At 41.7% G+C, this 22,668-nt stretch overlaps 1 long non-coding RNA gene across 1 annotated transcript in view; it reads right to left on the bottom strand.

Moving 5' to 3' along the window:
* The window catches only part of LOC147582463 (uncharacterized), a 266,379-nt gene extending 244,706 nt beyond the window's left edge, over positions 1–21,673 (bottom strand). The window contains exon 1 of the long non-coding RNA XR_015248718.1: positions 21,496–21,673. This is a non-coding gene — a long non-coding RNA (uncharacterized LOC147582463). The remainder of the gene's footprint in view (positions 1–21,495) is intronic.
* Positions 21,674–22,668: the final 995 nt, after the last annotated feature.

The following is a 22,668-nucleotide window of genomic DNA, read 5'->3' as shown; positions in this document are numbered from 1 at the left end:
CCTGAACTGGGCTCCATGCTGGACATGCAGCCTACACACAAACATACATACATACATAGACTCACAAGGGTGTAAAAATAGTACAGGAAGGTTTTGTGTATCCACCATCCAGCTTCTCCTGACATGTTAAATATTGATAGCATGTTATCAAAACCAGGAAATCAACAGTGGCACCATATAATTATAGATAACAGACCTTCCTCGAAATTCACCAAATGTTGCATCAGCTCTTTTTTTTTCTGGTGTGTCCTTATATAATCCTGTGACATTTTACCCCATGTGGAGACCTGTGTAACCACCACCACTGTCAAGACAAAACTTCCATAATCACAAAAAAATTCCCTGTGTTATTCCTTTATAGTCACCCCCTTCCTCCCTTACCTAATCCCTGGCAACCACTGATCTACTCCCCATCTCTATAATTTTGTCATTCTGAGAATGTTATACAAATGGAATCATACAGTACATAACCTTTTTGAGATAAGCTACGCAGTTTTACACTCATGAGAAATTAGCCTTACAACTTGATCCTGGATTTTTTGACTGGGGAGAATGTTGACTAGATTTTCACTGAGGAGAAAATTCCATCTTCAGGTCACTTAGAGTGTTTAATTTCTGAGGAAATCTGAGATTCTAATGAAACTCTAAAGATAAAAGATTTAACCACTAGAATTCACCAGGACATTAGAAGGTGTCCATGAGGTATCCTGAATGGAAGGGAGGGAAGAGGAGCAGGTAATAACCCTGGCACTAGACCCACTAAGACACTTGGGGGTCCAGATGTGAACTCCATAATTAAGGGCAAGAATGTTCAGTTGCTACCCATTCTGGAAATTAATAAATTTGGAAGATATCTGTCTATAAATGTAAGAAATGAGTTTCAAATACTCTTAACAATCCTTCCCACCTACAATTGACCAAAAAAAAAAAAAAATCACTTGCAAACTGCACAGCATGCCAGGAAAACAGTCTGAAAACCCTTTCAATCAGATATTTTGGAAGCACTTGTCTAAAAACAACTTTTGCCAAGTTTCCAGGCTGCTCCTTTGTAAGCTCATTTTTGAAGATTCATCACAAAGCAGGAACTAGAAGGAGAAACATGTTTATTTTATGATACAATGAAGTCCTTTGTCTAATAAATAGATGTGATAATATCACTGTGTTGGATATACTATCCCATTCTCCAAAGTGATTGTGGCTGCTTTTTAAATTTTTGCACCTTCAGTCTGCTTGAGAGCACTCAAAGAATGGTGCTAAAAGCCTCTTTTCAGACACTTCAGGGGCGTTTTTTGTTTGAATTTACTTCCCCTTTCCCATCCCATCCCTGGCACCAAACACAGCCTTACAAATCAGCTCAGACTGGCAGGAGAGACGAAGTCAGCAAGGGCCGTGCCAACTTCCTCTCTCAGCTCTGTCCACCCAGGCCTTGCAAACCCTTCTCTCCACATAGAAAGGGCGTCTCGACTGCTCTCAGAAACAAACCATCGTACACACAGCGAATGGCCTCTGGGGACAGTTACAACAGAGACACCCCCACTTTCATTTCACACAGACTGTGGCCGACAGAACTGAACACCTTCCCATTTACCACCTCTTCTTTTTATTTAATATTAGAAGCTCTGATTCTGAGACTGATTCTTGGATGTGCATTCCAAATAAAGAAGCATTTCTGTGAACCAATGACACTAAAAATTACTTTATGTGGCAAACCATTGACTGTCTCCCACTGGATTAGAGAAATCACTCATGTGAATGCCAAAGTTTCCTAAAACAAACAAAAACACAAGAAAATGTAAGGCTATGACCTGCAGTGGTGTTTCCCAACTGCAGGTGCATGGATTTTTAGGCACCACAACTTTGAATTAGCTCAACTGCATGGTTTAGAGCACTGGTTGTCAACTGGGACAATTTTGTGCCCCAAAGAGATATTTTGCAATATCTGGGGACATTTTTGATTGTCACAACCTGGGTGGGGAGTGCTACTGGCATCTAATGGGTAGAGGCCAGGGACGCTGCTAACCATCCTGCAATGCACAAGACAGCCCTCCCAACAAAGATTTCCCTGGTCCTAAATGCCAGTAGTGCTGAGGTTGAGAAACCCTGGTTAGAGGAAAGTACAGGGCCTTTGAAGACAAATATCCTGGATTTGAATCCTACCTTCATCATCAAGCTTTGATTCCTCTTCTTTAAACTTAAAATTATCCTACTTGCCTTAATGAATTGTTGGGGAATCAAATGAGGTCAGAATCTATAAAGAGCCTACTGCTTATAGCATACATTGGGTACTCAAAAAAAGAAGAGATTCTTTCCCTTTCATTTCTTGCCATACAATTCCTCCTTTCAGACCCCTGAGTCTCTGTAGTCACTCTCTCCTCCCTCACTGCTGAGTCAGCTATTTTAATAAACACGTGCTACGTTCTCCTTGTGAGCACTGACCCTCTGGTCTGGTAGGGCTGGCTATCACCCAGAGCCGATTCTCCTATCACAAGTGTGAGAACAAGACCCAGTGTATCCCAAGCCCTGGCCGCAGAGATTGTTTCAGAGAGACCACAACCCAAATCTGACCAATCACAGCCACTGTAGGACTGCAGCCAGAGCTTTCAGGAAACACACATTTTCTTTTTGCTCTGGGACTAATCAGAAAATGTGAGAAAATAAATCTGGAGTTTCCCGTAGTTATCTTCATACCACAGAAGAGAACTGAACCAAGAATGAATCAACATGCAGAAATCAGAGACATTAGAAGGCAGGGAAAAAGAAAGATGGGGCACTCCAGTGCTGTCAATGACCATGTAGCTTACATTAGCATAGGTTAGGTTTCTTTCACTTGCAACTTAAAGCTTTCTGACTCACAGAACTGTGTAGGTGTTAGAAAGCACAGGATGTCAGGATACTAACCAACTCACAAATCTGAACTGGGTGCCAGGCTCAGAACTGAGGGGAACAAAAAGATGTTTTCACTCATATGTGGATCTTGAGAAACTTAACAGAGGACCATGGGGTAAAAGAAGTGGGGGAAATAGTTACAAATAGAGAGGAAGGGAGGCAAACCACAAGAGACCCTTAAATACAGAGAACAAACTGAGGGTTAATGCGGGGAGTGGAGGAGAAGGGAAAATGGGTGGTGGGCACTGAGGAGGGCACTTGTTGGGATGAGCACTGGGTGTTGTATGTAAGTGATGAACCACGGGAATCTACCCCAAAAACCAAGAGCACGCTTCACACACTGTATGTTAGCCAATTTGACAATAAATTACATTAAATATATATATACATATACACATATATATGTGTGTGTATATGTATATGTGTGTGTGTATATACATATATATATACATATATACATATATATATATATATATATATATATATATATATCTGCAGTTCCTGCCCTCAGGATGTTTCCAGTCTAATTGGATAGACAAACATGCAGCACAGATTTAGCATTACAGGGTTGTGTAGATGTAGAGAGAATTGAGAGAATCGCAGGCCACGTGGCTGATCAGTCAGAGGGGGCAGGGGACAATCTTCTGTATTAGAAGGATAGAGAACACTCCATAGAGGATATCACTTAGCTGTCCCTAACTGCCTGAGCTAAGAAGCTGCCCCTTCATTATCCCAGTCCCTATATGCTCAGAACTACAAAGCACGCTTACACATCAAAGGGCCTCAAATGTGGAGTCAAATTCCATTGCCCTCAGATGTGGGCCAGGTTAGTGACTCTCATCTAACAAACAGAATGCAGAAGTGATGTCTTCCAAGACTGGATTGTAAATGGTGAGACAGTTTCTGACTGGCACTCTCTCTCTCTCTTTCTAATTTTATTATGGTACAAACACTTAACATGAGATCTACCCTCTCAACAAAATTTTACATTTGTAATACAGTATTGTTGCCTATAGGCCTTGCTCTCTCCTAGAACATGCACCTTGAGAACCCTAGGTTGACATGTAAGAAGTCAGGCTATCCTGAAGCCGCTATGTTGGAGAGACCACCTAGAAAAGCCACACAGAAATAGAAAGATGCCCAAGGAACCCCAATTGTGTTAGCTCATCTGTTTTAGTCTTCCCAGGATTAATCCCCAGATACGTGAGTAAACGAGCCTTCAGATGTTTCCAACCCTAGCCTTCAAGCTACTCCAGCTGACTTCACAACTGTCCCCACTGTGCTCTGCCCAAATTATACATCCAGAAGCAAAATAAGTATTATTGTTTCAAGCCATTAAAATTTGGGTGGCTTGTTATGAAGACTAAGTAACTGGGAAAAAATGGATCCACTGAAATACCTAACCGAAAATATTAGCCATTTCAAATACATTCCAGAAGCTGAAAGGTGAGTGGTTAAGGTCACTCTAATTGCACCACCTTCCTTGGCCGGTTTCCTCTCTGAGCTTTAGAAAGAAGTAGTGTTACCTTGACGACAAATACCATCCAGAAAATCTCTAGGTTGACATGATATTAACCCCACATTCCAGCTTCCAGAGAATTTATATTTTACTTTCAAACCCACCTTTCCCTTTTCCTTTTTTATTTTTTTGCTAGATGTTTTCAACTAACAATTTCAACTGTATTAATGATGAAATGTGGCTTTTTGCTAGACAGAAGGGGAATATTTGTCCTTTACTCCTTACCAATTGAACTGCAGAGATGATCTCATTAAAGTCTTCTAAGAAATTCAGCACAGCAACCAGACTCATTTTTGCTCAAAATTATAGGTGCCCAAACGCAGAAGCCATCCCAGCTTTGAGTCCTGCTAGGAGGGAAATGGCTTCTCAATGAGGGGCGGGGGATGGGGCATCTCTCCCATCAACCCTGATGCTCCCAGGGGATCCCTTTGCCCTCTTCTGACCGCATTTTTTTTTTCTAGTTTCTTGTTTAAAAATCAAACTTCTCTGGCCTTCACAAGCACTTTACCAAAAACTTTACCAAGATAATGTAAAAATGTAAACTGATGTCAGATCTAAAAAATCCAGGAAAATCAGAACATTGCATTTTAATCAGTTGGCAGGTGGTCTATGATCATGATGAATTTCTTACTCTGGTTGACACATTTTCAAATGTTAATGTCCTCTCAAGGAATAAACTGTGTTGTAATGATTGAAATAATGGCTTCAAAGGTGAGCATTCCGCTTATTATGGTTTCAAGCCTTGGCAGTGTGCATGGAGAGGTGTTAGGTTACGCACTTGACGGAGAAATAATTATGACCATGTAATGAAAAGGAAGAGGCTTTCAGAGAGGGATTAGGAAGAGGCCCTGGGTCACGAGGGAAAGAGACACCTTCAGCAGGATGAAACAATCCTGAATCAAGTACAACACAATGTGGAAGACACAAGATGAAGTTTCCTCCACCTGCACAATTCACACCCACCAGGGCCCCAGTTTGTGGAAGCATTTTATTTCTCTAAGGGACAATTCAGATTTTTTTTTTTCTATCAAAACTCAGCTTTCTTTCCACCTAATGCTGAGTCTAGAAAATCTGGAAACTGGAGAGTAACGGGGTGAGTTCCCAGCTTTTCAGCTCTCCAGAAAGAAAGCAAGACAGACAACCTTGTGGCGACCAAACACATTTCCAGCTGCCTGCTGACTGGTAGAATTTGTTTGAAAACAAACAAAGAGTAACTGTCAGCAACAGGAAAGGAGAACTAGAAACATTATCTGGAAAGAAATTATTGGTCTCTTATGGCACTTCTTCTTTATTTTACACCATGGCTTCTCATCCACTTTGCTTTTTTCAATTCCTAATGAAACCCATCCTGGACTACCTTCATAGGAAAACATGCAAAGCGCTTCACCACAGAAATGCCATCACACATAAGTACATGATGAGCCGGACTTTTAATGATGAAGCCAAGTCAGAGTCTCCTTGCTTTTCCTGAGATAAATATAATGTGAATCATATAGATGTAAAAACTCAGTTGAGTAACCCAAGAAGAAAAGGGAAGACAACTAGTTACCCAACCACCTAAAATCTTGTCTTGTGCCTAAGCAAAGGCATACCACCAAGCAATATATATTACTTTTCTTTTTTTTTTAACTTTTTTAAATTTATTTTTGAGATAGAGACAGACAAAGCATGAATGGGGGAGGGTCAGAGAGAGAGGGAGACAGAATCTGAAGCAGGCTCCAGGCTCTGAGCTGTCAGCACAGAGCCCGACGTGGGGCTCGAACTCACGGACCGTGGAATCATGACCTGAGCCAAAGTCGGATGCTTAACCGACTGAGCCACCCAGGTGCCCCTATATATTACTTTTCTATGTTATACAATAAATTACCCCAAATTTAGTGGCTTAAAACAACACCTGCTTACCACCTGACATTTCCCATAGGTCAGGAGCCTGGGCATCACTTAGGTGAGTTCTCTGCCCGGGGTCTCATGAGTTCATAGGTTCAAGCCCCGCGTCGGGCTCTGTGCTGACAGCTCAGAGCCTGAAGCCTCCTTAGGATTCTTTGTCTCCCTCTCTCTCTGTACCCCCAACCCCACTCATGCTCTGTCCTCTCTCTCTCTCTCTCAAAAATAAGTAATAAACATTAAAATCAAAAAATAAAAAACATTATTATATATACATTTTATTTAATGGGAAAGGTGAGAATATTTTAATAAGTCTTATATGATGGAGCATAGGGCTCCAAAAATAAAGGTATCTAGGACCTGTGAGGGCTTCAAGCAGCTTCCTGAGACCCATTTATCCAATAGCACTAGAATTTATAGGAAGGGGTTACAGAAGAAAAATCTCAAAATGGCACTTACTTTACTATACTTCCCACGTTTAAGGTATTTTAGCATATAAGCTTACTTAAGCCTACTTTTTTCCTTGTGAATGAGAAAAACAAAATGGAGCTTATTTTTATTTCACACATTGCATAAGAATAATCAATTAAGGTACTTATCTAAAGCTCCAGTAGAATTTTGTCAAAGAACATGATCTACTCTCAAACTATAGAATCACAGATTCTGAGCAATGAACAGTTGAGCACCACCACCCGACAGATGAAGAGAAAATGTGGTAAACCCAGGACCACACTAGCCAGTGAGTTAGTAGAGACAGGAATCAGAGCTGGTTCACTCCTAACCTATGATGCACCTTCTCCATCATCTCTTAATCTTAACTCATGTTCTTTCCACCCAACCTGTCTCTCCAACTAAACCTCACATGTGTGCATGATTTTCAGTTTTAATTCCTTTGGCTTCCCTGGAATTCTCACCCAGAATTCTGAGAATAAATAGTAAGCAAAACCCTAGAATCCTGGTCATAGAAAGCCTCTCAGAGAACATCTACTCCATCCTCTCCTTCAGGCTGGGTATGCCTTTAACAATATCCCTTACCTGAGGCTTCTGGCCTCTTCTTTAATAACTCCAGTGACAGGGAGCTCACTACTAACGACAAGGGCAACTCCATTCTGAGTAGCCTTAACTGCTTAACCCTGTCATTTCGTAAGTGGTTTTCTACAGGTATATGGAAAAGTATAAGTCATTTCAGAGGCCACTGTGTCTCATATTTAAAGATGATTACCTTTCTCAAATCACTTCTCCCAGAGTCTCTCAGTGCTGGTGTCATTAGCATTTAAAGTAAGACTTCTTCCTCAAGTGGGGCCATCCCGTGCACTGCAAGATGGTTAGCATCACTGGCCCCCCAGGAACTACATTCTACTAGCCTACATACACTCACCTTGCAACAACCTGTTCATTGTGACAACAAATGATTCCCCCACACACACATATTTCTAAAAACCCTTCAGGAGGGGAAGGATACTGTCCCTGATTGAGAAACACTGTGAGTCTAGGTCAAGACCCCCTGAATGCCCTCAACGATTTACCGTACCAGACATGGTACAATTGTAGAGTTCTTTATCAGCCTATGGGATTCTCAGAGCAACTCATGATGGGAGCTTTGAGTCACTATCCTCATGAACACAGGATTACAGAAAGGATGAGACAGGTAATGACAAGAAGTTAACACTGAATAAAAGGAAAACTTCTCCCTGTTCCATATTTAGGAACCTGCCATCTTGCTCCGCTCCCATATTAAAACCACCCTCCTGTTCTTCTCTGGTGATTGGGAAGCATGTGTTGCCAATTAAGTAATTTTGCTGAATTAGGAATCCAAATTACATTGTTTCCCACTCAAACAGCCATCTCTCAATTATTCTGCCAACAGAAGTGCCTTGTGTAGTCCTTTAAAAATCTTTCACCTTTGGCCATTGTTTTTTTAGCTATTAACAAACTGCAGCTGGATCTTTTGATTTTGATTAAAATTGCTTAAGTCAGAAGGGTTGTTAAGACAGAAAATAACTGAAATCCAAATTGCCCTTGAAATTGCTTTGAAATCAGAGCACAACACTGGCATGAGATCATGACATCATCAAATGTTAGACCACCACATAGTACCTCCAATATCTTGTCCATTTATTCCCAAAATTTTCTTCATTACACATAAGATAGCTTGTTGCATTTGGGGAAGCAGTGACCAATATGCACTATGGTGGTAAAAGTATGGGCTTCTTGCTTGGAATCTTGGATCTACTGCTTGCCAGCTGTGTCTGGTATGACACTCCATCAGACCCCCCTTGGAGCACCTTGATGGTTTCTATACACCTGTCTCCTTACATGTGGCTTCTGGCCACTCCTGGTATGGAGTGGTTTGGGGTGGGATTTTCTCCTTTACCTTCTAGCTGCCTGTAATTCTTGTCAGAGAACTGTTTGAAGGCTACTGAAACTGCTTTATGGTAAGGCTCAAAAAGCCAGAAATACCTGGGAGTTTGTGTCTCCCAACACCACCATCACCCTGCTAATGTGGCCCTTAGCCAGAGATTGACCAGGGTAGAAGTATGAAGGCCCAGTTCTTTTGCCATGAGTGAGGACAAGCTATGACATCTATGATGTCACTTACATTCCAGAGGCCACCCACCCACCCACCCAATTCATTCAGGCTGAGGCTGGGACTTCACCTGGAATTACATCCCTGTTTGGTTTCTTTTCCTCTCTTCTGCTTCTTCCAATTCTTAGAGAAATCCTACATAAGCCCCTCCATACACAAATCCTCTTCTCCAGATCTGGAATTCCAACCTGAGACAGGCACTTACTATAATTCACACTTGGCAAGCATTTAATAAACATTACTCTTTATTATGTTTGCCATTAATAGCCATTATGAACTCAGTAACACTTCAAAATGAACCCGTATTTTAGAAGTCATGACCACTTCTAAATACATTGGAAAAATAATTATATATGTGTATGACATTATGGATTCAGTCTATAACCTGCAGGACAGTCTGGACACACTACGGTGGTCGTATAGTTTTCAACAACCCACTTTGGGAAATATGGCTTTAATACAACTCCCTTACTTCACTGAAAACTAAACCAGGAACAAGAGAATCTACGTGAATGGTCCCAGGCCTAGAGCTAAGGAGTAGCAAGCTGAATCAAAACCCAGGTCTCCTGCCATTTTCACTATACACTTTATGTGGCCACTGGTCAGTTTTCAGAGAGCACTAAACCATGGGACCTCGGAAGCCTGCTCAGAGCACTGTCAGCAACTCTCCCTCAATGGTTACCGAAGGTTTGTGTACACACCCAGGCTAGATGTCTAAAAAAAAAAAACTACATAGAAGTTTCTGTATTCCAGAAGTGTGTCACTGAGAAGGGACAAAAGACCAAATGCATGAGAAACATTAAGAAAATGCCCATAAGGGGCACCTGGGTGGCGCAGTCGGTTAAGCGTCCGACTTCAGCCAGGTCACGATCTCGCGGTCCGTGAGTTCGAGCCCCGCGTCAGGCTCTGGGCTGATGGCTCGGAGCCTGAAGCCTGTTTCCAAATTCTGTGTCTCCGTCTCTCTCTGCCCCTCCCCCGTTCATGCTCTGTCTCTCTCTATCCCAAAAATAAATAAAAAACATTGAAAAAAAAATTTTTTTTTAAAAAAAGAAAATGCCCATAAAACATCAGGAAGTTGAGATTAGAATAAATTTAGAGATGAGAGGAAATTTAGCAGACCTATTTCCTGGTGATTTTCAGCATATTGTTCAGGCACTAGATTCTTTGGTTCAAACAAACTCTGTCCTGTCAGCCTTCTATCCAACCCTCACTGTCCAACAGAAATGCCACCTTCTCCTGGCAGCCTCCTGGGATCTTCAGAGTCAAAGTGCTCCTTCCCTGTCTTCCCAGCCACGGCCATCTGTCAAGCCTCCCTTGGCTCCTGCTTCCTTTTCCCCTACACTGAGGACACTTGAGAATACCTCACCTTCTCACACTGGACACTTCAATGGGCTCTGTTTCACCCACACTCACACCCTTAGAAGAGCATCTTGCCCACAGTGGATGTTCAACAAAAAGCTCTTGAATTGGGGACGCCTGAGTGACTCAGTCTGTTAAGCATCTGATTCTTGGTTTCAGCTCAGGTCATGATCTCACGGTTCATGGGTTCAAGGGGCCACATCAGGCTCTGCACTGACAGTGTGGAACCTGCTTGGGATTCTCTCTCTCCCTCTCTCCCGTCCCCCCTTTCAAAATAATTAAATAAACTTAAAAAAAGAAAGAAAAAAAAAAAGCTCTTGAAGTGATTGCCTATAATCACACCACAACATTGATAGCATCAACCAGATCAGGGACTGACAGAATCAAATACCTGTTGTGGCCCCGTGTTGGGCTCCACCCTGAGCATGGAGGGTGGGGAACATCTGGAAGGACTTTGAAGAGAAAACAGCCCACACACTTCCATTGCAAGATTTGTTACTATCTGTAGGAAAAAGCATGACATGAATCTGTTTAAACTTAAGCAGGCATAGATCCTGGGTCAGTTTTAGGAAGCCACTAAAAGGGATGTATGTATCAACGGATTGGCAGTATTTATCAGGAGGGGATGAGGTGAAACTGGAGAATAAGCTCCAAAAGTTCAGCTTCACTGAAGACAAAACTAAACCCTTGTTTTGCCTGCAGACAGGGGATTTTTCTATCTGAGGATAGGCAGCACAGAGTAATCCTCAGGAGAAAGGTTTCTGGAAGGGCCTGTCCCTTCTCAGAGGTTCCCAGGGCCAGCCTGTCACAATTAATAAAGAGGTGCACCCGAATCCCTCAAGTACCACAGGCAGGCTGGTGAGGTTCCAGACCCACAAACACAATAGGATCTGGAGAGAGAAACAAACCCCTTGCTGCCAAGTACCACCTGCCGTGTACCCGCACCCTTCAGGGCAGAGGCCAGTGTCTTTTCTGCCTAGCTCAGCTCTTTAAAATCCATCCAGCAATGTGAAAAATGCAGATCTGCTGGCATTTTCTAAAAGGAGTGGTTAGGAGGCACCCTGAGCTAGCCAGGAGGATTACTGCTTTCTCTCCCGTGACTCACTGGCTTTCTTGTCAGGAACCCGGCCCAGAAAAGAAGGAGAAGAGGAACTAGAAGTGGCTTATGTCCAGGAGTCAGTCTCTGAGGGCCCTAGGCTCCCCGCTATTCCCCAGCCCCTTTAACACACCAATTCTCAGTCTATCAAAGCCTGCTTTCAGGAGGGATCCCAAGAGCCATGTTTATGCCCTAAAGGCCATGGTTTCCCAAAAGGTATTCACATATATCAAAAAAGGAAAAGGGGGATGCCTGGGTGGCTCAGTCAGTTGAGTGTCAGACTCTTGATTTCAGCTCAGGTCATGATCTCACAGTGGTGAGACTGAGCTCCGTGTCGGGCTCCACACTAGGCGTGGAGCCTACTTAAGATTCTCTCTCTCCCTCTATCCTTCCCCCGCTCACATGCCCTCTCTCAAAAAATAAAAGAAGTCGGGGCGCCTGGGTGGTGCAGTCGGTTAAGCGTCCGACTTCAGCCAGGTCACGATCTCGCGGTCCATGAGTTCGAGCCCTGCCACGATCTCGCGGTCCATGAGTTCGAGCCCTGCGTCAGGCTCTGGGCTGATGGCTCAGAGCCTGGAGCCTGTTTCCGATTCTGTGTCTCCCTCTCTCTCTGCCCCTCCCCCGTTCATGCTCTGTCTCTCTCTGTCTCTCCCAAAAATAAATAAACGTTGAAAAAAAAAAAATTTTTTTAAATAAATAAATAAATAAAGAACTAAAATTTTTTTAAAAAGGAAAAGGGAGGGGCGCCTGGGTGGCGCAGTCGGTTAAGCGTCCGACTTCAGCCAGGTCACGATCTCGCGGTCCGTGAGTTTGAGCCCCGCATCAGGCTCCGGGCTGATGGCTCAGAGCCTGGAGCCTGTTTCCGATTCTGTGTCTCCCTCTCTCTCTGCCCCTCCCCCGTTCACGCTCTGTCTCTCTCTGTCCCAAAAATAAATAAACGTTAAAAAAAAAAATTTTTTTAAAGGAAAAGGGATGTTTTCCCCAAAATGGGTTTGGGAAATCCAAAGTTAAAAGGTATTTATTTTCAGCGTGCCTGGTTGGCTCAGTTAGCAGAACATGCAACTCTTGATCTCAGGGTTGTAAGTTTGAGCCCCACATTGGGTGTAAAGATTACTTCAAAACAAAATCTTTAAAAAAATAAAGATGTTTATTTTCTTGAGGACTTCTCAGAGCCTTTACAACCTAATGAGAACTGGGAAATTCCAACAATATGATACAGTATACCACATTTTCCCAACATGTTAAATCATTAACATGACTTAATCATGAAACACTTTACCCACAAGCATCTCCTAGAACTAGCAGAATTTAATTCAATTTATTGCTCTTCTATCTCAGCAGGTTCCCAAAGTGTGGTCCGTGGACACACTTCCAAGGATCCATGAAGTCAAAACTATGTCTGTAATCACAGCAAGATGGTATTTGTCTTCACTGTGTTGACATGGACATTGATGGTACAAAAGCAGTGAAGGGGAGGGTAAAACTGATGGTGCCTTAGCATATATCAAGGCAGTGGCCTCAAACTGTGCTAGTCATTGTACCCCTTACTGTCACATACTCCCAAGAAAGAAAAAAGTTTTACTTAAGAATGTCCTTGATAAACATAGAAAAGCATTAATTGTACTAAAGCTCAACCAGGGAATATACATATATTAAATATATTGTGTAAATAAATGAGAAATATATGCAAGGCACTTCTGCATACTAAGTACAATGGATGCCTCTAGGAAATGTTCTTGTGCAACTGTTTGAGTTGCAAGCTGAATTGGTCTTTTTTTTTTTTTAATGGGACACCATTCTATTTGACTGACAGACAAACTATGGTTATACAGATTTGGGTATTTGGCAGACATTTTCTTGGAAATGAATGAAATGAGCATATCTCGACAAGGAAAACAACTGACAGCATTTGATGTCAATTATAAAATTTGAGGTTTCAAACAAAAATTAGAATTTTGGGAAACTTGTATTCACCACCATGAGTTTGACAGCTTAAAGACTCTTTTAATGAGCTTGATGGTGACATTACAAATGTGCTATTTTGATATGATACAAAATGAAATATGTCAACATTTGGAAGATCTGAATAACTCAGTGAACTAATATTTTCAAAATAATTAATGCATGATGTTACAAAATCTTACATGGGTATAAAATCCATTCAAAGTGCAATTTAGACCGGTGTATTTAAATGTAACAGAGTATGAAATTTTCACTGCTCTGGTTTCAGATTCTATATGCAACCTCCTAGAAATTACCACTTGTTAAGATTTGTTGTAATGTCAAAGAAAATATCCATAAATACCTGAAATGACTATTTAAAATACTCCTCCCTTTTCTGGCTACATACTTCTACGAGTTGGATTTTCTTTACCCACTTCAACTAAAGTAACATACCACAACAGATTAAATGCAGAGGCAGATGAGAATCCAGCTGCTCCTATTAAGCTAGACATCAAAGAAACTTGCAAAAGTATAAAACAATGCCATTCTGAGTCTCACTAGCAAGCATTTTTTTGTTTTGTTTTGTTTGTTTTGGAAAGTATAGACTTTTTTTTTCAATAAAAAAGTAATGTTTTCTTGTAATGGTTTTACTATTGATATTTTTTAATGAATTAATAAATATTTTAAACATTTCTCAATTTACATTTTGTATCAGGGATATGCAAACTTTTCTGTAAAGGTACAAATAAACATGTTGGGCTCCATGGTTCATACAGTCTCTGCTGCAACTAATCAACTCTACTGTTATAGCATTGAAGCCACATAGACAACATATAAATAAATGGGCTTGGCTTTGTTCCAATAGCATTTTATTTACAAAAAAAAAAAAAGTCATGGGCTACGGGCACCTGGGTGGCTCAGCCAGTTAAGCATCCGACTTCGGCTCAGGTCATGATCTCGCAGTGCGTGAGTTCAAACCCCACATCAGGCTCTGTGCTGACAACTCGGAGCCTGGAGCCTGCTTTGGATTCTGTGTCTCCCTCTCTCTGATCCTCCCCCGTTCATGCTCTGTCTCTCTCTGTCTCAAAAATAAATAAACGTTAAAAAAAAAAGTCATGGGCTAGATGTGGCCCATGCACCATAGTTTGCTGACCCCTATATTTTATGATAAATATCAATAGATACGACCGACTTAAAAGCTCTTTCGAGTTCTCACTAATTTATAAGTGTTAAGGGACCCCACAACCAAAAAGATTGAAAAATGCTGTTCTACCTGAAGTATGATCACTTTATCATCTTCAAAAGGAATTTCAGACACAGAGAAAGGGGAGATATGTTGGGGTGGGAGCGCTTCATCCTGGGGTCATCAGCCTGTTCTGGTTCCCTGTGGGGATGGATCCCATAAGCAATAAAAGGCTTGGGAAGGCGAGATTCTGACTGAACACAATTGCACTCCACACTGGCATTTCCAGTCACCTCTGGAATCTACTTCATCTAGAAAAAGACTCAGTTTTTGGCCACTGTGGGGCCACTGCCACTGCCATGAGCCATCCAAATGGACAAACAAAATCAATAAAATCTCATCTTCACAAAGACAAAAGTCACACAATGTCAAAGTGTATCAGCAGGACAACCTCCGACCAGCAACCAGTAAACAGCAAGGGGTTCTCTTGCACTCGGCCCCCTGGCAAGATGGGACTACATGGGGGTGAGGGTACTGATCCTCACACAAGCAAAACCCGTCAAACCTAGATAGCATACAGAAGATCCCTGACTGCTCGGAGCATGCCAGTTATACAAGACTCAATAGGCTTGGCAAAAGACTGGCTCCTCAGCCCTCGGCTTTTACTGTATATTTTAATGCAGGAACTGAGTCACACCTGCAAATCTTATGACAAATGATGTTTTATTAACTTTGAAGAGTGCCAACTCATTTCCTGGGTTGCAAGCCAACCTGACATAATAGAGTCCTTTCAACAACCCAAAAAGTTGGTATAATGTCCAAAATATTTCAAGGAATGAACACTTCTTAATTTGTTAATAAGTTCTGTGTCAGTCAGCTCTAATAGGATAAAAGCCTATCATTAGAGACCCAAGGCAAACTCAGAGCACCTGCCATCACCTTATTGCCTGCTGGACCTTTTTTCTTTGACTGTTTTTTTTGTTGTTGTTGTTGTTTTTCCTTCTAGCAATGCTTTGTGTGACAAGAAGAGTTTTCTGGTGCCTTTTCACACAGTTGGCTCTCCTGTCCACTGATCTTCTGGGTATTTTTAGTTCACTCACTTGATGATTTTATTGGATCACCATATCAAGCTGTGAGGTTGTGCAACATGGAATGTCAACACAAACAGATACATTTAGAATAGCAGTGTTCCCTCTCTGCCACTAGAGAGCATCCCCACCCCCATCAACACAGACACACACACATCTGCCTTTCCTCAGTCACAAAGCTATCCAATTGGGCCCTTCTCTTCACAATTCTGTTTTCGCCTCACTGACTGGCAAAACTCAGGCATTCCAGCGTTGTCCTTGCTCTTAAAAGGGACAAGATCACTAGAGAAGCAAGGCAAACACTAACTACACACATGCAGAGAAATGACAGTCCACCTCTTAAGGGACAAAGTGAATTGTCTGCTTACACTGGATAAAAGTAAGACAAATCTGCATACTCTTTAAAGATAGAGAAAAGTGCCTTCTTAGAGCAGAGAGCGTGCAGTGTGGCACCTCAAGTCATGAAGATACAGTGTGTTTGTGGGGCTGGGACAAGAAAGAAGGGAACTGAGACCTGTGCAAGAGATCTGAAGTGCATTTGAACTTGAGCAAGGGAATATAGCTCCTCCCTAAGTGAAGGGGGAGCTTTGTGGAGTCAGAATGTGGTGTCCAGGAAAACTGAGCCCTGGATCATGGAGGAAGAAGGTCCAAAGTCCAGCATGTTTGATGAGACAAGGAGGAGACATCACTAAGGTTCCAGCAAAAGCAGGAATTTACACCCTCAGTTGACCAGGAAATCTAGGATTTTCAGGTTGAGAGGACAGAATCACACAGGCCATAACACTAATCTACTGTGAGGTAATAGCCTAATCTACACTTTTTTGGGTTAACCAGGACAGACTACTTGGCCTTTTTGAACCCGTTTTCTCATTTATAAAATGGGATAATAATAGTACCTTATCAGCTCTGGCTGCCAGAACCAAATGCCATAGACAAGGTGGCTTAAACAGAAGTGTAGTTTCTCACAATTCTGGAAGCGGGGAGTTCAGGATCAGGGTGCCAGAATGGTCAGGTTCTGGGGAAGGACTTCTTCCTGACTTGTAAATGGCCACTTCTTCACGGTGTTCTCAAATGGAGGAGAGACAGCATGTGAACACAGGTCTTTCCCTATCTTATAAGGACACTAATCTCACTATGGGGGCTCCAACCTGATGGCCTCTCTCCTTTAAACCTCATCACCTCCTCCTAAAGGCCCATATCCAAAACCATCACGTGGGGGTGGGTCATGCTAGGATGCAACAGGAAGTTAGTCAAATAAGAGGACTGAAACCGATCAGCAGGAGCAAGGAGGGGAAGGGACAAAAGTAGGGAAAGAATGTGTCTTGTTTTGCGGAAGCAACACTTCTAGCCAAGAGTCACCCAAGTAAGTGTTTCACCTAATAACCCCTTGCTAGGTGTGTCTCACTTGACAGCTCTTTACATGAGTCAGTTTGAGATGAATTGGAGCTGAAGACCTATGCAGAAGCTCCCCTCAGTTGTCCGAAGTTACTTTTAGCTCATAATGCTAAGATCTCCTCCTATGGGCAGAGCTTTCCACCATGTTTGGAACATATGATGTATGCACCACCAAGCTGACACACTAGGCATGCATAATTGAACCAAAGTGCCTAAGCAAGCTCCCTGCCCCCACCTCTAATACACTGCACAAAAGCTGCCCGTACTAACGCCATAGGGAGACAGCACTTTACGAGCTATCTTCTTCCTTACTTGTAACAAGTAACGAAAAGTTCTTTGGTTTCACCATTTCCTTGGGTTGTGTTCAATTTGATGCACCCCAAGCAGCAAACCCCTTGAGTCTGGTTATAGACTCAACATACAAATTTGGAGGAGACACAAACATTCATTGTACAGCAAATGCCTACCAGAGAGCTGTGATGATTCAGTGAAGTTTACACACAGAGGGCTAATTTAGCACAGTGCCTGGCACATCACTGTAACTCATTAAAGATGACCATTTTTCTTATTCTTATTTGTTTTAGGGAGTTAGCAGAGGAAATATTTCCACAAGCCAGCACCACTGTTCACCCAGAGTTGTGTCTGACAGGCAGTTGCGATGGCATTTCAACAAATGAATCTGTTGCCTTTTACTGGAAGGTAGCCAGGCCTTGCTCTCTGGTCCCAGGAACCCACATTCCTCATGTCCATGTCACAGGTGCTACACAGAGGTCAGAATTACTGGGAGAGGCAGTCTTCCACATGGCCTGGTATCAGCGCCTCCTTGGCAACCAGGTAAAGACAAGGACCGTCCCAGAGTGTAAGAATCTAGGCAACTAAAAGGCAACTGACAGAATGGGAGAAGATATTTGCAAACAACGTATCAGATAAAGGGTTAGTATCCAAAATCTATAAAGAACTTATCAAACTCAACACCCAAAAAACAAATAATCCAGTGAAGAAATGGGCAAAAGACATGAACAGACACTTCTCCAAAGAAGACATCCAGATGGCCAACTGACACATGAAAGAATGCTCAACATCACTCATCATCAGGGAAATAAAATCAAAACCACAATGAGATACCACCTTATACCTGTCAGAATGGCTAACGTTAACAACTCAGGCAACAACAGATGTTGGCAGGGATGCAGAGAAGGAGGATCTCTTTTGCATTGCTGCTGGGAATGCAAGCTGGTGCAGCCACTCTGGAAAACAGTATGGAGGTTCCTCAAAAAATGAAAAATAGAACTACCCTACGACCCAGCAATTACACATCTAGGTATTTATCCAAGGGATACAGGTATGCTGTTCCGAAGGGACACATGCACCCCAATGTTTATAGCAGCACTATCAACAATAGCCAAAGTATGGAAAGAGCCCAAATGTCCACCGATGGATGAATGGATAAAGAAGATGTGGTACATATATATGTATAATGGAGTATTACTTAGCAATCAAAAAGAATGAAATCTTGCCATTTGCAAGATGTGGATGGAACTAGAGGGTATTATGCTAAGCGAAATTAGTCAGAGAAAGACAAATATCATATGACTTCACTCATATGAGGACTTTAAGACACAGAACAGATGAACATAAGGGAAGGGAAACAAAAATAATACAAAAACAGGGAGGGGAACAAAACATAAGAGACTCTTAAATATAGAGAACAAACAGAGGGTTACTGGAGGGGGTGTGGGAGGGAGGATGGGCTAAATGGGTAAGAGGCATTAAGGAATCTATTCCTGAAATCATTGTTGCACTATATGCTAACTAATTTGGATGTAAATTTAAAAATAAAATTTTAAATAAAATAAAATAATAAAAAATGAAATGAAATGAAATAAAAATTAAATTGAATTAAATTAAATTAAATTAAATTAAATTAAATTAAATTAAATTAAATTAAATGAAAAAAGAATCTAGGCAGGAGCCTGTGACTAGACGGTGAGACATCCTCACTTTGTCTTTTCCCCCATAACGTGGACCATGGTTCTCAAACTTGAGTATAAACCAGAATCCCCTGGAGAACGTGTTAAAACACAGATTGCTGAGTCCCACCTCCAGAGTTTGACTCAGCAGGTATGGGATGGGCCTGAGAATCTGCATTTCTAACTAGTTTCTAGACGATGGTGACGCTGCTGGTTTTGGAACTACACTTTTGAGAATCACTGATGTAGACTGTGAAACAGAAGCTCCAGGAGTTTATTTCCCATGACAGTCCAATAATTTTAATAAAAGGCTGACATTCCAGTAACTCCTACGCTTCCCCCCAAGATTCCAAATTGAGGATAAAGTCAGCCACTGCGATTTTCAACACCAGAAAAGATGGCGTCACTTTGAAAAGCAGAAGTGATCTGCCGTTATATTTTAAGCAAGAAAAAAGTAAGCTCAGACAAGTTTAGAATATGTTCCCAGGGTGTATAAGAGGAATTGTCAAGCTTTTGAAAACTAGAATTTGAATGGCAGGAGGGGTTGGAATTCTAAACTATCAACTAGATGATAATCTATCCCTTTTTCCCCAGCATTTTCTCTGACTTTGGACAGTCTTATCTTATCTCTGACACCTGGTGTGAAAACAAAGTATGTCAAACACTTGTTCAATTCCCACCCTTATGTTGCTCTAGGAAATAATCTGACTGACTCTTGTTTGTGCAAAAAATTCTTGGCTTCCTGTCTCTGGTTTTGAATTTCTCACTGCACCAAACTGGAAGCACAGCAGGTGAAAACATCAGATGCTTTTTATCCACCTGCACAACATTGGAGGCAATCCCCAGGGAATTCCTGCTGCTCACTGTATTTCCACATCTTTCCCTGTCCACCCAGGCTTGCCCTGGGGTACAGGTTTATTGGGCCTCTCCTAGTCAATACATTTCTCTGACGTATATCAAGCCATGCTCAGCTATTTCTTAGACACCCCAAGCACTTAATCTTTACTTGTTCTTTATGAGAGACTAGGCTGTTGCCACAGCTATGCTTGACAGTGGTTTGTTCCCTTCCTTTCCCAGGGAGGTTTGAAACCACAGACTTGAACACAAAGGCATAACTATACAGCATAAAAGGCTTTTTACTCAGTTTAAAACTTGGATTTTTCAACCCAGGACTCAGGTCTTCATGGAGTCCCTCTTTTTGAAGAAACTCATTGGCATCTTCCCACATTCCATCAGGACACTAGCTAGCCATCACCCTCTCTAAAGACATTAGCTTCTGTCAAACTAAGCACCACCACCAGTGAACCCTCATTACCATAAAAGAATTCTTCTAATATATTTCTTTTATTCTTATTTTATGGGGCAGAGGTAACTCCAAAACAAAAGGGTAACTTTGAAGATTTTTTTCAGGTCATCTTCAATCTGCGTTTTCCTTCCTGTTGGGTGCTCAGAAAGCCTTCAAGTACCCCAAACAAACTTGCCATATTCCACCCATATGCACTTGATCTAACTCAGTTGTTCTCAACTGGGGGCAACTCTGGCCCCCAGGGACATTTGGCAATGTTCAAAGACATTTTTGGTTGTTCCAATTGTGGTGAGGGATACTCCTGACATCTAGTGGATAGAAACCAAGGATGCTACTAAACATCCTACAAAGCTGAAAACAGCCCCACAACAAAGTATTGCCCAGCTCCAAATGTCAATGTTGCCAAACTGGAGAAACCCTGATAAGTGACTCCCCAGAGGGAATGGACAACCCTGCTCCCAAAGACTCAGTTCCTATGAACAGGAGGGTAACGGACAGAATCTCTGGCTAAATTTCCAACCTAGAGAAAGCCCCTAGAACAGCAGTGATTCTTCACATTCACATGAAAAGAATGAGAATTTGAACTTATGGCATCATCCTTGGAAGATGGGTATATTAAGTTAGGTCCTCCCAGAAGAAAAAAAGTACAAGAGGTTCATTTAGGAGGTAATCCCAGGAAAACTCAGTAGGGGAGTAGAGAAGTAAGATAGGAAGGGGGGGAAGTCATTAGAGGGTGTTGTCCTCAAGCAAGTTACCAGTGTGGACAACAGAAGCTTAATCCTACCGGAGAATGCTGGGAAGACCTAGAACACTGTCTTTAGTTACCCCAACTAAGAGCCACGGAAGTGGCGCCATTTACTAACACATCTTGTCAGTCACGGTTGAGGGCTCCCAAGGGCAACTGATTCCTCAGCACTTGTAGATAGCCCAAACACAATTTGCTCTCAAGTAAAATCCTCACTCAAAGACTCTCAGGTGCTGACAGTTGAAAGTCAGGCTGGTTGGTGCATGAAACTGGTAGGCCTAAGTGGTTAAGGATGCATCTTCTACAGTGGGATTGCTGGGTGTGCTCGTTTTATACCTCGTATTTCTCTCATGTTTGGGCATTTACAATGAGCATTTATTACACCAGTAGCAAGAAGAAAACACTTGAAACCTACAATACCAGACGTAAATGCAAAAAGCATAATTAAAACATAGGAGTAAATATAGCTTTTGATACTAGTTAAGCTCTCCAATTTAAAACTAAGAACAAGGCATTTCAAAACCATACTTTACCCAGCATGAGATAGAGGTGATCTAACTTGCAGTGTTGGTAGCACCGTCACTGTAGATCTGCCATCTCAAAGCTGCCATGCCACAAAGCTCTGATTGCATAAAGCTCCTGGACTGGACAGGATGAGGAAGCTAAGGCAGAAGTCATGGTTTCCTAAACTTCATGCCCGAGCTTGGATTACCTGTCTATAAAATTTGAAAATTCAGGGGCGCCTGGGTGGCGCAGTCGGTTAAGCGTCCGACTTCAGCCAGGTCACGATCTCACGGTCTGTGAGTTCGAGCCCCGCGTCGGGCTCTGGGCTGATGGCTCAGAGCCTGGAGCCTGTTTCCGCTTCTGTGTCTCCCTCTCTCCCTGCCCCTCCCCCGTTCATGCTCTGTCTCTCTCTGTCCCAAAAATAAATAAACGTTGAAAAAAAAAATTTTTTTTAAAAAATAAAAAATAAAAAATTTGAAAATTCAAACTTGTAAAAAGTATTGCCCCAAGTTTCAATTAAAAAAAAAATCTATTAACAAAGTAACTCAAGCAGAGACAAGAATGTTACAGGAAAATTAACTGATTTCAGTCAACGTTGGAGAATTAAAGCTCCCATTCCATTTGACAAGATCTCACTTTCCAAAGTTCAGTGTTTTATCAATTCATATACAACATAACTAGGAACTCTAAGCCTTATCAACCACCAAATATTTTGTCACCTTTTTTTGCATTATTTTTTAATGCCCAAGAGTCTAAACCTCCACTAATACTCATAAAAGAAACTGAACTTGTTTCAACTGTATTAACTAATACAAGATGAACTAATTTAAATTATAATACTATTCAGAAAAATACAATATTAGTCTGGGATTAATTGTAGCATTTCTCCTATCAAAGAAAGTTATCAGTTATTCTAAACTTAATAAAAACAGTTTAAACAAAATCTTCAGATTTGAAAAGTACCTCAGAAAATAATTGTTATTGATGTATATATTCATTTATTTGCTACTTAGCTCCAATTTAAAAGATCAATCATGAATCTGTGGGAAGGATAAAGTGTGGAGATTTTTGTGATGCCAGATAAGGATGATATTAGTAAAGCCCAAAACAATACACAAACGCACACACACACTTTTGTCTTTTTAAATTAATGGACATATTTGAGACATTTTCATTCAGCATAAAATATATATCATTTTAAC

This window comes from Puma concolor, chromosome A3 (assembly GCF_028749965.1).
Source record: "Puma concolor isolate L17-30 chromosome A3, mPumCon1.1.hap2, whole genome shotgun sequence".
NCBI classification, from domain to species: domain Eukaryota; kingdom Metazoa; phylum Chordata; class Mammalia; order Carnivora; family Felidae; genus Puma; species Puma concolor.
The sequence above is the reverse complement of the archived record's forward strand: the minus strand, read 5'-3'. Positions and strand labels throughout refer to the sequence as shown.